Source organism: Arachis hypogaea, chromosome 12 (genome assembly GCF_003086295.3).
Source record: "Arachis hypogaea cultivar Tifrunner chromosome 12, arahy.Tifrunner.gnm2.J5K5, whole genome shotgun sequence".
Classification (NCBI taxonomy): Eukaryota; Viridiplantae; Streptophyta; class Magnoliopsida; order Fabales; family Fabaceae; genus Arachis; species Arachis hypogaea.
The window spans coordinates 42,647,677-42,664,087 of NC_092047.1; the positions used below are offsets into that span (position 1 = coordinate 42,647,677).

General features: G+C 41.4%; 1 long non-coding RNA gene across 1 annotated transcript; it reads left to right on the forward strand.

Moving 5' to 3' along the window:
* The first annotated feature begins 125 nt into the window (after positions 1-125).
* Positions 126-845, forward strand: LOC112729236 (uncharacterized). The gene is made up of 3 exons (XR_003166421.3): positions 126-205; positions 317-417; positions 513-845. It is a non-coding gene; the product is annotated as an uncharacterized lncRNA (long non-coding RNA).
* The last annotated feature ends 15,566 nt before the right edge of the window (positions 846-16,411 follow it).

A 16,411-nucleotide genomic window follows, 5' to 3' on the forward strand; every position in this document is an offset into this window, starting at 1 on the left:
TACGAAATATCAATTTTATTATGCGATTCAGCCATGATAGTATTACAATACTCATTTTATGGTAACGTAATGTTGCTTTCATACAGGGGGCTTTAATGGACATCCTGTCGAAAATCTTAGAGTTGTCTTGATAGATGGTGCTGCTCATACTGTTGATTCTAATGAACTTGCATTTAAGTTGGCTTCTATCTATGCTTTCAGACAGGTTCTTTACAATTCTGACATCCATATTTTATAACATTGCACATATCATCCTGATAATAGTCCATGGTTTTGTTTTCATAGTAATGACCATATTCTTTGATATTTGTATCAGTGCTATACAGCTTCCAGGCCAGTTATATTAGAACCTGTTATGCTTGTTGAGCTGAAAGTACCAACAGAATTCCAAGGAGCCGTTGCTGGTGACATTAACAAGTGGGGTTCTTATTTTATTCTATCCTTATTTCTCTTTCAAATGGATATTTCGATAAATTTTAACAATTACTGATATTTTTTTACCTCGTTAACAGAAGAAAAGGTGTTATTGTTGGCAATGATCAGGAAGGAGATGACTCTATCATCACTGCCCATGTAAGTGATTAACAAATCCGTGCTAATATTTTTATTGGAAGGTGTTCAAGTATTTTTGTTAGTGTTAATGGGAAGGTTAGCATGCTTATGTCTTTTGGGCATCTAAAATCTGTGCATACTTAACAAAACTAGAATGCTTTTGATGCTTGTTCTATAAACTTGAGAGCATGCTCTAGGGTTTAACCTTAATGGCTTAACTGGGAATATCTAATGCAGTTTGTCAATTTCAATTCTTATTCCTTTCCTCTCGTGCTATGGTTGTTGATTCAATACAAACTCTTGATCCTATTAACACTGTTAGTAGTTTTCCTTCAAATCTATTAACACTTTTCTTTTTCTATGATTTGCTAATGTCTTTAAATTTAACATTTTGTTTTGATTTATGTATTCTCCAGTGGCCAGACAAAAAGGCCTATAATGAGACACTATTGAAGCTTGCTGGGTTATTTCAGAGGAATCTTGAGACATTCACCAATCACAAGATTGGCAAGGACAACAAACTCACTGAAGAGATTTTGGCAGCTAGACCAGTGTTTTAAAAATGGAGAATGCATGCTGTGTTAAAGTGGGGTTGGATGGGATTCAAGATTATTATTATTAAGAAATATATATATGGCTGAATAGACATATTATATATATATATATATTGCATTTCTAATAATAATTTTGATTTCATTGGTTTGGTTTTAGGCATATGTAAAGTTGGAGTATTGTTATATTTCTAAATTTTTCACATGAATAGAATTCACTGCTTCTCATTCTACTGTCTCTATTTCTTCTATTCTTCTCTTTAATTAGGCAGATCATATAAAATTATGTAGTAGAATAGTAGATTTGTTACTCCTACTAAAACGTGGCCATATCCCACAAATGTGGCACGCTTCAAAAGTGTGGCCATTGTTTCAGCTATAGGCACGCTTAAAAAGTATAGCCATATGTTTACCCTATTGCCACGTTTAAAAAGTGTAGCCATAACTTCCCCTATTGGCACGCTTTTAAAGAGTACTCAAAGCATACATTCTAGGACGTTTTAAAAGCGTGGTGATATGTGCACTTTTCGGTACGCTTTTTAAGCGTACCTATAGGTTAAGACCTATGGCCACGCTTAAAAAGCGTGGCAAGAGATGAAAGCGTGCCAACAAAAAAAAACGTGCCGATAGATCCACAAAAGCATGGCGATAGAGCAACTGGCACGCTGGCAGATGTGACCCTTTCAAAAGCGTGTCGATAACTCAAAAAGCGTGGCAAAAAGCTATCGGCACGGTTTTTTGCACTTTTCGGTACCCTTTTAAAGCGTGGCAGAAAGCTTATTTTCTTCTAGTGTTTCCATGTTCCTTTGTCCTTGTGCAATGGATTGAAGAGCTTCGTCACTCGGAGAGGAATTAGATTGAGTGATCTGCAGAACTTGTTGTTGGTTGTGCTGTGGTCCTTAGGACTGCCTCAGGTGAGGTGCTCTGTAAGGCTGGTTCTGGTTCTGCTGCCTGTTGCTATTATTATTCTACTTCTGATATCCTTGATTGTCTCTGCCTCCTCTGTTATTGTTGTCCCTCCAATTCTGGTTAGAATTATCTCTCCAACCTTGGTTAGAACTGTCCTGCCATCCATGGTTGTAACTGCCACCTTGATTTTACCCTTGGTTGGGGCGGTCATAGAAGTTATGAGTGGCTACCACAGTGATGTCTTCCTGCTGGAGTTGCAGACATTCATCAGTAAAATGGCTGTAATCAGCACATATCCTACACACTCTCTGTGGGACTAACTGTTGGCTTTGCTGTGCTTGTTGTTGACTCAACTGTATCTGCTTCAGTAAGTTGGTCATTTCACATATACTCTGAGTCAGAGCAGTAGTTTCTTTGCTAGAAGATACCTCTGCAACAGCCTTTGACCGGCCTTGTTTCTACCTGTGATTCCTTGTAGACTCAGCCAAGTCGCTGATCAATTTCCATGCCCCATCAGTGGTCTTGTACTTTTTCATAGACCCATTGCTAGCACTTTCCAATGTGGTATTATCTTGGGGCCTCATGCCCTGTGTGCTGTAGCCGAGCAACACTATCTTGTCAATCATATGGTGGGGACATGCTTCCAGAAGGTTGTTGAAGCGCTTCCAGTATTCATAGAGAGTCTCGGATTCGTCCTGAACAATAATGGAAATGTCCTTCCTCAGTTTATCAGTAACTTCAGCTGGGAAGAATTTTTCCAAAAATTCTCTTCTAAGCGTATCCCAGTCAAAAACAGTTGCTGCGGGTTGAGTGTAGTACCACTCTCTCGCCTTTCCCTCAAGAGAGAATGGGAAAGCTTTTAACAAAATAGAAGTTTCATCTGCACCGTCACGCCTGACAGTAGAACAGGCTGCTTGGAAATCCCTCAGGTGCTTGATAGGCTCTTGAGCAGGTAAGCCATGAAACTTAGGCATCAAGTTGAGTAGTGCAGTCTTTATTTCAAAGTCTGTAGCCACTGCTGGGTGATGCGCTTGAAACGGTTACATTGTAAAGTCAGGGGCCCTAGCCTCCTGGATAGTAACTCTCCTAGGTGCTGCCATGTCACCTGCACATGAATCAACCGAATCAGTAGAACGGGGGCTTGTTTCTTCTTCAAGTGACGTTTTAGATCCGCTCTCAGAGAGGAATAACCGACGCCGAGCTTGCCTTATACGTAAAATAGTTCTTTCAATCTTAGGATCAAATACTGGCAAGCTTGGATCAGGAAGTGAATGCGTCATTTAACGAAAGAAACATGCAGCTCATAGTAACAAAAATAAAATAAAATGAAAATAAATAAATAAATTCCAATCAATAACTTAGCACTCTATTGCAACTCCCCGGCAACGGCGCCAAAAATTGACGTGGCGGAAATTGGCGAGTTAAGAAATTGTTATAAGAGATACGTTGCAAGTACAGTTCTTAACCAACTAAAAATCCACTTATCAATTTAGAAGGGTTGTCACAAAATTAAAATTAAAATACTGGGAGTATGAATTATCCCAGGTCGTCTCCCAACGAGTTGCAGAAAGATGTGCTATTTTATTAATCAGATGTTTTCTAAAAATGGTTGAGTTGATAAACAGGAAATTAAATCAGAGAATTTATGTAAATTAAATAAAAACCTTAACCGGGAGTAGATTAGTTGGAAGCCCTATCCTTGATGGAGTTCTCTCAAGATAAAAGTGATAATTAAAGGTTGCCTGCTCAGTTATCCTTTACCAGGTAAAGGAAAGTTAAGCAAGTTGGAAGTCAATTTCTATTCACAAGTTCTAATCCTCTCCCTTGGGAAGGATGATACAAGGATTTATACCGGTTCAGAATTCCACAAAATAGTTCCGTTGTTAGTATAGTCCAAACCAATAGTCAATCCTCAAATCAAACTAAATTTGGTTGTCACATGTACAAATCCCAAATAAGAATTAACCGGAGTATTTAGACTCCGGGTCGTCTCACGAGGAATTGCAATGAAGTAAATGATTATTGGCTATGAAGGGGTAAGGGGGTTTTTTGATTAATAAGAGGGCAAGAAATTAAATGACAATAAAAGTAAATTAAGCAAGTAATTAAAGAGGACAAGTAAATAAGAGAAAGCACGTAATAAAGAGAGACATTCATGGCAAGGGTTGAGAACATAGGCTTTCTATCCTAGTCATGCAATGATTAATTCATCTTATCTAGTCAACTCCAACAAATGGAAGAAGGTATCATGTCATCTTCACATAGGGAGAAAGTCAAACAAGACTAATTAATCATGTTACAAATATAAACAAGAATTTATCTTATTATGTCATCTCCAACATTGGAAGAAGGTATCATATTATCTTCCATGAGAGAAAGTCTAAAATGACTAGCTAATCTCAATCCAAAAGTCCTAATCAACTTACTAATTAAATTATCAAAAGATTAGCGTCAATGGAAACAATATTAGCTAACAACTCTAGATCACCAACATGAGTTGGGTTTTCATGACTCAAGATTGCCTAATTACTCTCTCCAAGCCAAGAATGCTCAAAATCTACTCTAAGATCCAACCAAGCATTTTGTCAAACACTTGGTGGGTACTAAAGGAAAGCATGGTAAATATGCAAGAATGATAAAATCTAACAACTACCAATTGCAAGAAAAGTAAATTCATAACTTAAATCAACATCAAAAGAACATCAAACATCAAATCTCATTAAAGAAAAATCCAAATCCAACAAGTGTTCATCAATCACAAAAAGATGCTCAAAAGAGAAATTAACAAGAGAATCAAGAAGATTACATCACTAGAGCATGGAAATGTAGAAGAAACAAGATGAAAGCAAGAAATTAAACATGGATCTATGATAATCTAACCTAAACCTAACCTAATTCTAGAGAGAAGAGGGAGCTTCTCTCTCTAGAAACTAACCTACATGTTGCTAATGCTACAAAACAATTGCTCCTCATTTGCCCAAGCTTGAATTCTGCATGAAATAGCATTATAAATAAGTTGGGTTGGGCCCAAAGTGCTTTAGAAATCGCTGGGGGCGATTTCACATTAGTGGGCCACGTGCTCAATTGGTGCGCACGCGTACATGGCGCGTGAACGCCCCTTAACGCAAAGAAACATATGACAAATTTTATATCCTTTCGAAGCCCCAGATGTTAGCTTTCCAACGCAACTAGAACCGCCTCATTTGGACCTCTGTAGCTCAAGTTATGGTCAATTGAATGCGAAGAGGTCGGACTTGACAGCTTTACAGTTCCTTCATTTCTTCATAAGTTCTCCCACTTTGCATGCTTTTCTCCTCACTTCTTCCATCCAATACTTGCCATATGAATTTAAAGGCATCGAATGGAATTAAAGTGGATTGAATTTAGCTATTTTAAGGCCTAAAAAGCATGTTTTCACATTTAAGCACAAATCAAGGGAGAATTGCAAAACCATGCTATTTCATTGAATAAATGTGAGAAAAGGTGATAAAATCCCCCAAAATAAGCATAAGATAAATCACGAAATCAGGGTTTATCAAAGGACTAGTGTCAGTGATTAGAGGGCGACCCAACGCGAAACCCAACTATAATTTTACTCTTGAGCATCCAGCTCAATGTCCTCCTGTCAATCAACTCCCAATCAAGTTATGGAACTACTCGCTCATTATGATTGTAAAATCCACGAAATAAGAAAGGGAAATATTGAAAGACATGATAAATAATAATCAAAAGGATTAATTAAAAATAAAAATAGTTCTTGTATTAATAAATTCTAAAAATAATCCAAGAGTAACTTTGAGTAAATAAAGGACATGGAAGAGTAAGTGACAAGTAAGGAAACAAACTAGAATGACGAAGTCTTGACGGAAGTAATAACTCTTCTCAATATCCCAGTCCAAAAAGCAATAAAATCAAAATCCTAAGAACTATGAATGTGTAGAGAGAAAACCTAGAGGAGGAGTAAAATAAGATCTAAAACTAAAATTATACGGAATGAATGTTGTTCTCTGGTCTCTGCATGTTCCCTGGCTCTAATCTGCTTTTCTAGGCCGAAAACTAAGTCAAAACAAGGCTCAAAATCACCCCAACAAATTCTGCAGATCGCGCATGTCACGCGATCGCGTCATCCAGGCGTTCGCGTCATCCAGCGTTTTGCCTTGCCACGCGTGCGCATCGTCCACGCCTTCGCGTCACTTGTGCAGTTTCCAATCCGCGCGGTCGCGTGAGCCATGCGTCCGCGTCACTTCTCGCTGGTCATCTCCTCAATTTCTTGTGTTCCTTCCATTTTTGCAAGCTTTCTTTCTATTCTCTAAGTCATTCATGCCCTATAAAGCCAAGACACTTAACACACAGATCATGACATCGAATGGAATAAAGGAGAATTAAAATACAAAATTAAAAGTCTCTAGGAAGCAAGTTTTCAACCATGAAGTATTTTTAGGACGGAATTATAAATGCATGCTAATCATATGAATAAATGGGTAAAGATTTGATAAAACCGCACAATTAAGCACAATATAAACCATAAAATAGTGGTTTATCAGGACCACATTGCCCTTAGCCGGAATTATAGCCTTCGTATCCATGTCCTCCCAAGGAATACTCGCAGTAGCAACTAAATCGGATACCAATGCTAGAAATGGCAAATTGCCCCGGGCGTGGACTTGTCCCATCGCTTGCTTGAGAAGAAGTGGAATATTCTCCGGTCTCTCCGTGAGAATACACCAAACAAGCAAAGCGAGATCCGCCGTGAAGGACGACTTATGAGTGCTAGGCAGCACATAGTGGGAAAGGATCTGGGCCCAAGCTCTGGCTTCTACAATGAGGAAGCGAGCGTCAATGCACTTGGGCCTTATCCTGAATCGACCTTGGGTCTAAAATGTCTCTGGTTCAGCAATGACTCGGAGGATCGAGTCCCAATCAAATCCAAACTTTTCACGCTGACATAAGACCTCTTGGTAGCCATCCATGTCACTTGCTACTGGTAAGACATTAGGCACATGCTGAATAGCCTCTTCTGAAACTGAGACTTGCTTCCGGCGCACGTATACCGATTGAAGAGAGGGAAGATGGTAGTCAGTGTAGAATTCTACCACCCATGAGAGGTTGACCTCTTGTGGTTTTCTTAGAAGAAACTCCCATCCTCGCCGTTCAATGCGGGGTAGAATACAAGGAGCAACCGTGTCCGACGGAGTGAATAGATGTTCAGCATGATAGTTCCTCTCAACCATGGCGGGGAACACAAGTTCACAAAAGCGGTTGGGGAGCTTTGAAGAATCCTTTGCCGGTTTGCTCTTCTCGTTCTCATCAATAGGAGCGGGTGCCTTCGCCTTCTTAGATAGGGGTTTGGCTCCTAATGAAGAGTGCGCCTTAGAGTTTGACCTTTGGGGTGCCCTTTTTGCAGCCGGTTTCCTTGAAGCTTTCTCCTTGCCTTTCTTGGTGGCCATCCTGAAAAAGAAAGGGAAAAAGGAAAGCATTAAACCCAAAGAATAATCTCAACAAAAATATGCAAGTGAAAGATGGTGCCCAAAAAAAATATTGCGACAAAGTAAACCTAGAGACATGAGTCACAACACTTGGCATGGGATGCAAGAGAAAGTAAAGCATGCAAAACGGCATGAGAAGAATAATCTCAAGCATCCATAACAAAGAGCAAGTCATGTTCAATGAGTATCTAATTAGCAAGCAATAAGCAAAGTGGACTCAATGCATTTAGAAGACAACAAGTAAGTGAGGGGGAAGTACTAAATTGAAGATACATGATTAAAATAAACCAAAATGGCATATGTGCATTTCCTCAAACACTTGGTGTGCGATTATCAAGCAATGAGCAATTATGAGATACTCAACCAATTTGAATCCCAAAATGAAATATCAATCATCACACAACATCACTTACATGACAAAAATAATGAGAGACAACAAGAAAATCTATTAAAGCAAATTAAAACTCAAATTCAACATTCATGCAAAAACAAGAAAAAGGAAAAGTAAGCAAACAAAATGCAAGTAGTATAATCATGTAACTAAACGAGAAAATAAGTAAATCAACAAGAAAAATCTAACTAGAAGAAGAGATTATGCAAAGAAAGTAATAGATGAGATATGGAAGAAGTAGAACCTTGAGAGGTGTAAAAGAATAAAGTGAAGTTCTCTCTTTGGGAAAATGAGAAGGAGAGAAGAGGTGTAGGGCCACCGGAAGTGGTGATGGTTGCCGGTAAGTAACCGGAGACGGTGGTGAAGTATGGAAGAAGAAAGAAGAGAAGAGAGATCATGGAGAAGGGAGAAGAAAGAAATAAGAAGGAAGGTGGGAGAAGGGTAGAAGCAGGGCGCGCAGCTTTAAAACTGGTTCGTGCGACCGGCGCGCGCGTGCACGGTGCGCTGGCGCGTCGGTGAAGGTGGAGCAAGGGACGCGTATGCGTCATTGGCACGTACGCGTGAGTACAGCTGTGCCCCTGGCACAAGATTGGCACAAAGTTGGCCTAAGTCTCGGGTAATTTGTACCAGAGTAGGAATGCAGCACAGGCGCGCGGACGCGCACAGTGCGCGGACGCGTGCCTGAGGGAACTGGTGACCAGCGCAGACGCGCGCAGTGTGCGGACGCATTGATGCGGGCACAGACTAGGCACAAGTATGGCACAACTCTTTGATTTTTGTACCAGGGAGTTCTTATAGCACCATCGGCGCGCAGGAGGCACGTACGCTGGCGTGTGGGTGCCTAGCGCGAAATGGGCACAAAGTGGGCATGAGTCTCGGGTTTTTGGCCCAAGAGTAAGAAATGCACCACCGGCGCACGCACACACGGTGCGCTGGCGCGTGGATGCCCTTTTTCCTTTTTTTCTTTTACAACATAGGGAAAAGCTATTCTAACACATCTTTGGCAGGTGTTCAAGCTAGGAGTCAAGAAAACACTCATAAATTCATGCACCATTCAAGACAAAGCATTTTCTCTAATTTCAATAATTCATCCATACCAAAATGATGAAAATTATATGAACATCCTATCTACCTAACAAGATCAACAAAACTAGCAATCCTATGCAATCAACAACATCAAGAAGTCACAAAATTCACAAGAATCTAAAGCTAAAAACAAGAAGGTATACACAAGGAAGATCTTACCACTGTGGGGTACCTCCCACCAAGCACTTTTCTTTAACATCCTTAAGTTGGACGCTTAGTCGCTTAAGCTTCTTCTCCTCTAGGTGCATCTGTTAGCAGGAACACCTCTAGCTCTTTTGGGAGCTTATAGCCTTGGTACTTCTTCACTCTATGTCCATTCACCTTGAAAGTTGCTTCACTCTTAGGATCAAACAATTCCACCACTCCATAGGGCTTTATCTCTTTCACCTTGAAGGGTCCTTCCCATCTAGAACGGAGCTTGCCAGGCATGAATCTAAGCCTCGAGTTGTAGAGGAGAACCTCATCACCTTCTTGGAAATCCTTCTTCCGGGTGTGATGGTCATGAAATGCCTTAGTCTTTTCCTTGTAAATCCGGGCATTCTCATACGCTTCGCTCCTCAAATACTCGAGCTCCTCTAGCTGTAATTTCCTGGTCACTCCCGCCTTGGTTGGATCCATGTTGCACTGCTTTACCTCCCAATAGGCTCTATGCTCAATTTCCACCGGAAGGTGGCATGCCTTACCATAGACGATCCGGAAGGGACTCATTCCTAACGGAGTCTTGTAGGCTGTCCTATATGCCCACAGTGCATCTCCTAACTGGAGGCTCCAATCCTTCCTTTATGGATTGACCACTTTCTCAAAGATTCTCTTGATCTCCTGGTTGGACACTTCCGCTTGTCCATTGGTTTGCGGATGATAAGCAGTGGCAACATTATGCAACACCCCATAGCACTTGAGTAGTGCCTCTACTTTTCTGTTACAAAAGTAGGATCTTTGGTTGCTCAAGATTGCTCGTGGGGACCCATAACGGCATACAATGTGATTTCTAATAAAAGAAACAATGGTATTGGCGTCGTCAAGGAGGGTAGGTGATAAACCCATATTTTATGATATATTTTGTGCCTAATTTAAGTGATTTATTCAATCCTTCACTCACTTATTCATAAAAATTGCATGGTTTTACTTTTCCTTCCTTATTATATGATGTATGTGAAAAACATGTTTCCTATGCTTTAAAAATAATTATTTTAATTACCCTTTACTTCCATTCGATGCCGTGATTCATGTGTTGAGTAGTTCCAGATCTTCTAAGGCAGGAATGACTTAAAGGATGGAAAGGAAACATACAAAAATAGAAGGAAAGCACAAAATGGAGTTTTTGAAGAAACTGGCAGTGACGCGATCGCATGGACAACGCGGCCGCATGCTAGTGCGAAATGGCAGTGACGCGACCGCGTGATTGACGCGATCGCGCGCCTTAAGCGAAACGCATATGACGCGGACGCATGACTGAAGTGACCGCGTGACAAGGAAAACTTCAAATGACGCGACCGCGTGACCCACGCGGACGCGTGACAGAGGCCACGCACCAGAAATTACAGAAAATGCTCCCAGCGATTTCTGAAGCCCTTTTTGGCCCAAATCCAAGTCCAGAAGGCACAGATCAGAGGTTATGAAGTGGGAGAATGCATCCATTCAGAGGAGAGTCTCTAATTAGTTATTTTTCATGATTTAGATTTAGTTTTGAGAGAGGTTCTCTCCTCTCTCTTTAGGATTAGGATTTAGATTTAGGATTTTATTTGCTTTCAGGATTATCTCTTTTTATCAGGTTCAAAATTCCTTTTTAATTACTTGTTTTCTCAATTTAATTTATGAATTCTTCTATGTTATAGATTACTCTTTAAATTAATGTTATTTGAGGTATTTCAGTTTATGATTGCTTTCTTTTATTTATATTACTGTTGCTTCCAATCTGAAGACATTTTTATTCCAGTAGATTTACTTTTTCCCTTTTGGTCTTGGTTAAGAAATCAGTAACTCAGGAGTTATCAAACTCAACATGATTGATAATTGTTATCTTTGCTAATTGAATTGAACTTCAATAATCCCAATCTTTCCTTAGGGATTAACTAGGATTTGAAGATCAAACTAATTAGTCACTTGACCTTTCTTTGCTTTAAGTAAAGGCTAACTAAGTGGAATTAAGATTCAATCTTCATCATCATTGATAAGGATAACTAGGATAGGACTTCTAATTTCTCATACCTTGCCAAAAGTTTATTTTACAGTCTTTTACTTATTTTAATAGCAATTCAAATCACTTGTTCCCCATCTTCAAAACCCCGATTTATAATCTTCATAACCAATAATAAGAACATACTTCCCTGCAGTTCCTTGAGAAGACGACCCGAGGTTAAATACTTCGGTTATCAATTTATTTAAGGGTTTGTTACTTGTGACAACCAAAACGTTTGTACGAAGGGATTTCTGTTGGTTTAGAAACTATATCTACAACGTGACTATTTTTATAAAATTCTTTACTGGCAAAAATCCTAATGTCAAAATGGCGCCGTTGCCGGGGAACTGCAATTGTGTACCTTATTATTGGTTATTGTAAATACTTTTCTTTTACTTGTTTATTTGTCTTTATTTTCCCCTTTTATTTTTATTAGCTACTATGAATTCTCACCCCTCTCGCTTTGAGTTTGGTTCTAATATTGTTGAAAGGAGTAAAAGTTATAATAGGAACATGCATCAAGGTCAGAGCAATCAACGATGGATGGAGCCAAGAGGATCTGATCAACCCTTTAGGCAACAACACCCTCCAAGATATCATGGGCAGAGACCATTCTACAATGCATACCAAGCCAATACACATGGTGGACAACCTTGTAGTTACCAACAAGCCCCACCCTGTGCTTATAGGCCATCCTCTCAACGTAACTTCGCACCACCACACTCACAAGCTCCTTTTCTCCATTCACTACCATATGATCCTCATTTACCCAAATTCCAATCCAATTACTCCTAAATACCACCACTTCCCCATATACCACGTCCAAATCTATCACCCCAAAAATCAGAGGTTTGCCTCAAGGAAACAGTAGATCAACTTCAAATAACCCTTCATCAACTAGAGCAGGCAGTGAGTTTATTATCTTCTAGACGTTCGAACATTCAAGGACCTCCCACAGCCCCATGTGGACAATCTAAAGAAGAACGTAGCATGAAGGAGATACTAGAAACTCCAGTGAACAGAACAGGGCATGACTTCGTACTGGAACGGGTAGAGGAAGCTGTCATTGTAAACGAAGAAAAGTTGGTTGAAGACTTAGGAGACGCTGAACTTCCATGGGAATCCAGAGTTATGGTGAATTCTGTCAAAAACGTTACAATTGATGCTAAGGAGGATAGTGCACAACTCCCAAAGCAAGTCTTTTATGAAGAACTAGACGGAATAATCCAAGAAGCAAGTTTCCTTGATGATGATAATCTCAAGTCAAGTTCTCCCAGTAGTGAACTTGCATCAGCAAGTGAATTCTCTGATATCGAAGAATCTTCCCCAAGTGATACGAAGATGATGCGGAGGTAGATTTCTCTCAACCTCCCGTTTATGACTTAAGTGACGAGGAAGACATAGAAAGCTTTGATCAGGACATGGATGCAATTGAAGAAGTCTGCAAGGAAGTGAAGAAATTCACAAAAGAGCACAAGGGAGTAGAACTCACAGAACCATTGGAAACACCTACCCCAAGGCCATTACCACCCAATACAAGCTTCAAGTGGGTACAATCCTTAACCTTTAGCTTTATTTTCCCACTTGAATATGGTTTGCTTGAAACAGATGGCCAGCTTAGAGCTCTCTGCGGCTTTAAGAGTAAGAGGGAAATGGCTCGTACTCAGAGCTGGTGCACAAGGTTCAATAAGGTTCCACGCTTCAATTCGAAGTACACGGATTGGCATCATGATCAATCGAATAGATCTCAGAAAACGTTTGGTCATCGTGGTGAGAATCTAATTTTTAAACCGCCCGGATCGAAAAATATAGATAAAGACGGAGGCGGATTTAAAAGCAAAGTTTGGGATCCTGGAATTTATTCTGACATTTGTCACCCCGGGAGCCTGAGAATCTGTTCGAAGCTGCTTAGAAGCTTTACATGCCTAGTTTGGGACCCCGGAGGCTATTGACATTCCAAGCATTGGTGGAGATTTCTGGATGAATTTAAGCACAAGCCGCCATAACAGAAAGCTCATCCAATGTCCAACTTAAGGACTTTAACTAAAAGTGCTAGGTGGGAGACAACCCACCATGGTATGGTCGTTTCTTTTTCAGTTTTATTTCGTATTATTTAATTTTTTTTGTTTTCCTTTTCAATTGAACCTGAATATTCTTCATTCGCATTGCATACTGCATAACTGCATACCTGCATAAAAAAAAGAGAGTAGGCGTGCGACGCGACAGCATCACTCATGCGATCGCGTCAGTTGCGAAAAACACTTCCCATGCGTCCGCGTCATTCACGCGGCCGCGTGACCTGGAAATCGGCGTAAGGATCCAATGCCCAGAAAGTTGGGCTGGAATCGTGCGGCTGTTGTGCGTTTCGCACAAAACGACCCACACGGTCGCATCCCTGACGCGATCGCATCACTTGCACAACACCCATCCCACGTGAAAGCGTGAGCGACGCGATCGCGTATTGTGGATTGCCCACCACCCCAGAGGAGACAGAAAGTTGCGCTGAAACGACGCTGAAATTGTGCGTTTCGCACGATTTCCAGCGACGCGATCGCCTGCCTCACGCGATTGCGTCATTCATTATTTACCCATTCCATGCGATCGCATCACTCACGCGATCGCGTCGACCCCCATTTCACCCCAGCCACGCGACCGCGTGCCCTATGCGATCGCGTGGATTCAAATTCCATAACCCCCTGTCACGTGAACCCTACCCATTCGCGCCCCCCTCCAGCCCCTTCTCCTTCCTCTCTTCTCTCTAACCAACCACCACCAACTTCCAGCCACCACCACTGACCACCGCCACCCCCGTCGACCACCCAGAACCCACCGCCACGCCACGCCACCCCTTTCCCCCTTCCCCCTCTTTCTTCTTCTTGTTTCCTCTTCTTCCTTCCACCACCACTGCCCCCTTCACGACCGCCATGCCACCGCGCCGCTGTCACCGCCGCGCCTCCAACCGCCACCAACGCCCCCTTCCCTTCCTTCCCCCTACCCACATTACACCCACCACCCACGCCCCCCTTTCCTTCCTTCCCCCCTAACCCCTACCCCCATTAACCTACCCGAAACCCCCTGCCTCCGAACAACTACCGCCGCGCCAACCACCCGCAACCGCCGCGTCAGCCGCCACCACTACCACCCCCCAGCCATCTCTCTGCCCCACTTTCATTCATACGCCTACCAGGTTCCGCCGAACGCCACCCTTCTTTCAATTCCCAGTTAATTACATATTTTTCTGTTTATATTCATATTTAGGCTAGTTAGATATGCATGTTGTAGTGGATTCTAGGTGGTTAGGTAGCCTAGGATGTGGTTAGTGGATTTAGGCCTGTTTAAATGCGCTGTTCTTGCTACCTGTTTTATTAATTTCGCAATTCTGCTGTTACTGTTAGTATTGTTCATATGCTGTAATTTCTTATTTCCTGCTGCTCTTTACACTGCTTTTCCTTGTTCATATTTCTTATATGTAATTGCAGCTATATTTTTGTTTCATATGAACTGTCCTTCTTACTGTTTATTTTCCGAAAACATCCAATTTTAGCTTGAATGATGTCCAATTTTCTGTAAACTGTTTTGTTTCCATTCATATATTGGTTTTGGCACTTTGAACTCTACTTTACTCTGCTTTTACCAGACCACTTCATGAATACCAGGGCAAGCTTTCTTATTCTTTTTGATTTCCTGGTTCATAATCTGCATTTTCTATGTTTCGCTTCCAATTTTTGATTCATCATCAACCTAATTCCCTTGTTTGGATATGAGTTAACTGTAGCTTCTAATTGAGAATGCTTGTTACTTAGAAAAGGATCATCATGCCACTCACTCTAACCTACTTTTTCCTAATTCACTAATTTTAACCTCCTACACTCTTTTTTTTTTCATTCCTAACCTACTTACCTTTCAAAATATCTTTATTGGTTTTTCACTATTCTCTTTAACCTTCTAACCAAGGCATGATGATACTTTTTCCTAATTCACATGAATTCTATGGATCTTATATTGTGGATTGTGAACTTTTCTTCTCAGTTTTCTAATTCCTATACAATCCTTAATGCCCATTTACTTAACTCATTTTCATTACTCCACTGCTCCTTTGCCACTATATGCTTATTTTGTGATTTGCCTACTTGTTTTCATGTTTTTATTATATCCTGGTTTTCTATTTTTCAGGATGTCTGACACCCAAAGAAAAGGAAAGGGAAAGGCAACAACTGGCAAACGGAAAAGAGGAGAATCCTCTATGTCCATCCTGGACATCATGCATGATGACTCCTGGCGGGAGAAACACTTTACCCCACAGGAGAAGGCTGACGAGCTACTCCCTGCTACTGATCCCATTAAGTTTGCAAACTGATACTGTGAGATGAAGTATCCGGTGTTTGCAACTTTCAGGAACCTGTACCTGGAGAGGACTCTGAAGATCCCAGAAGAACTCCAGCAATACACCTCTGACCAGATCAAACAAAGAGGCTGGTTCTTCCTGGAGAGAAACCTGACTGAGGTCAATGCATCTTGGGTAAGGGAATTTTACTACAATTACTTCAAAACTTCTCTAGATGCAGTAAACCTAAGAGGAAAGCAGATACTGGTCACTGAAGAGGCCATATAGGATGTTCTGAAGCTCCTGCCTAAATCTGATCAGCCAGATGGTTATCAAAAGGCTGAGGAGGACATGCGCTTCATGAAGTTTGACTAGGATGCCGTCAAGGCAAGGATAGCCCTTGACCCGACTGTTCCATGGGTCATGGGTCAGAACAGCACCATGCCTAAGGGAATCAAGCGGGCATACTTGAACGATGAGGCTCGGCTATGGCATCAGATCCTGAGCAACTTTGTTATGCCGAGCACCCATAAGACGGAGCTACCTGCCGCTATGATTACCCTCATATGGTGTGTGATGGAGGGTAAGGACCTGTACCTGCCACGCTTTATTCGGTACTACATGGCCAGGGTCCACGTCCGAGGCACTCTCCCCTTTCCATATCTGATTACACAGCATGGCCGTCGAGCTGACGTGCCTTGGGAGGATGCTGATGAGAAGCCACCTGCTGCAGAATGCAAGAAAATTATCCCTCATAGCAGGAATTTTCTGGCTTTGGGCTACAGACCTCCATTTCTCACTCCTACAATGAGACATCCACACCATCTGCCGGCCCCTCTTCCTCTACAGCTACCCCTGCTACCACCACTACACCTCCACTTGCCTCAGAGCCAGTTTATCACTTAGTTCACCGCCTGTTTCGGCAACTAGACC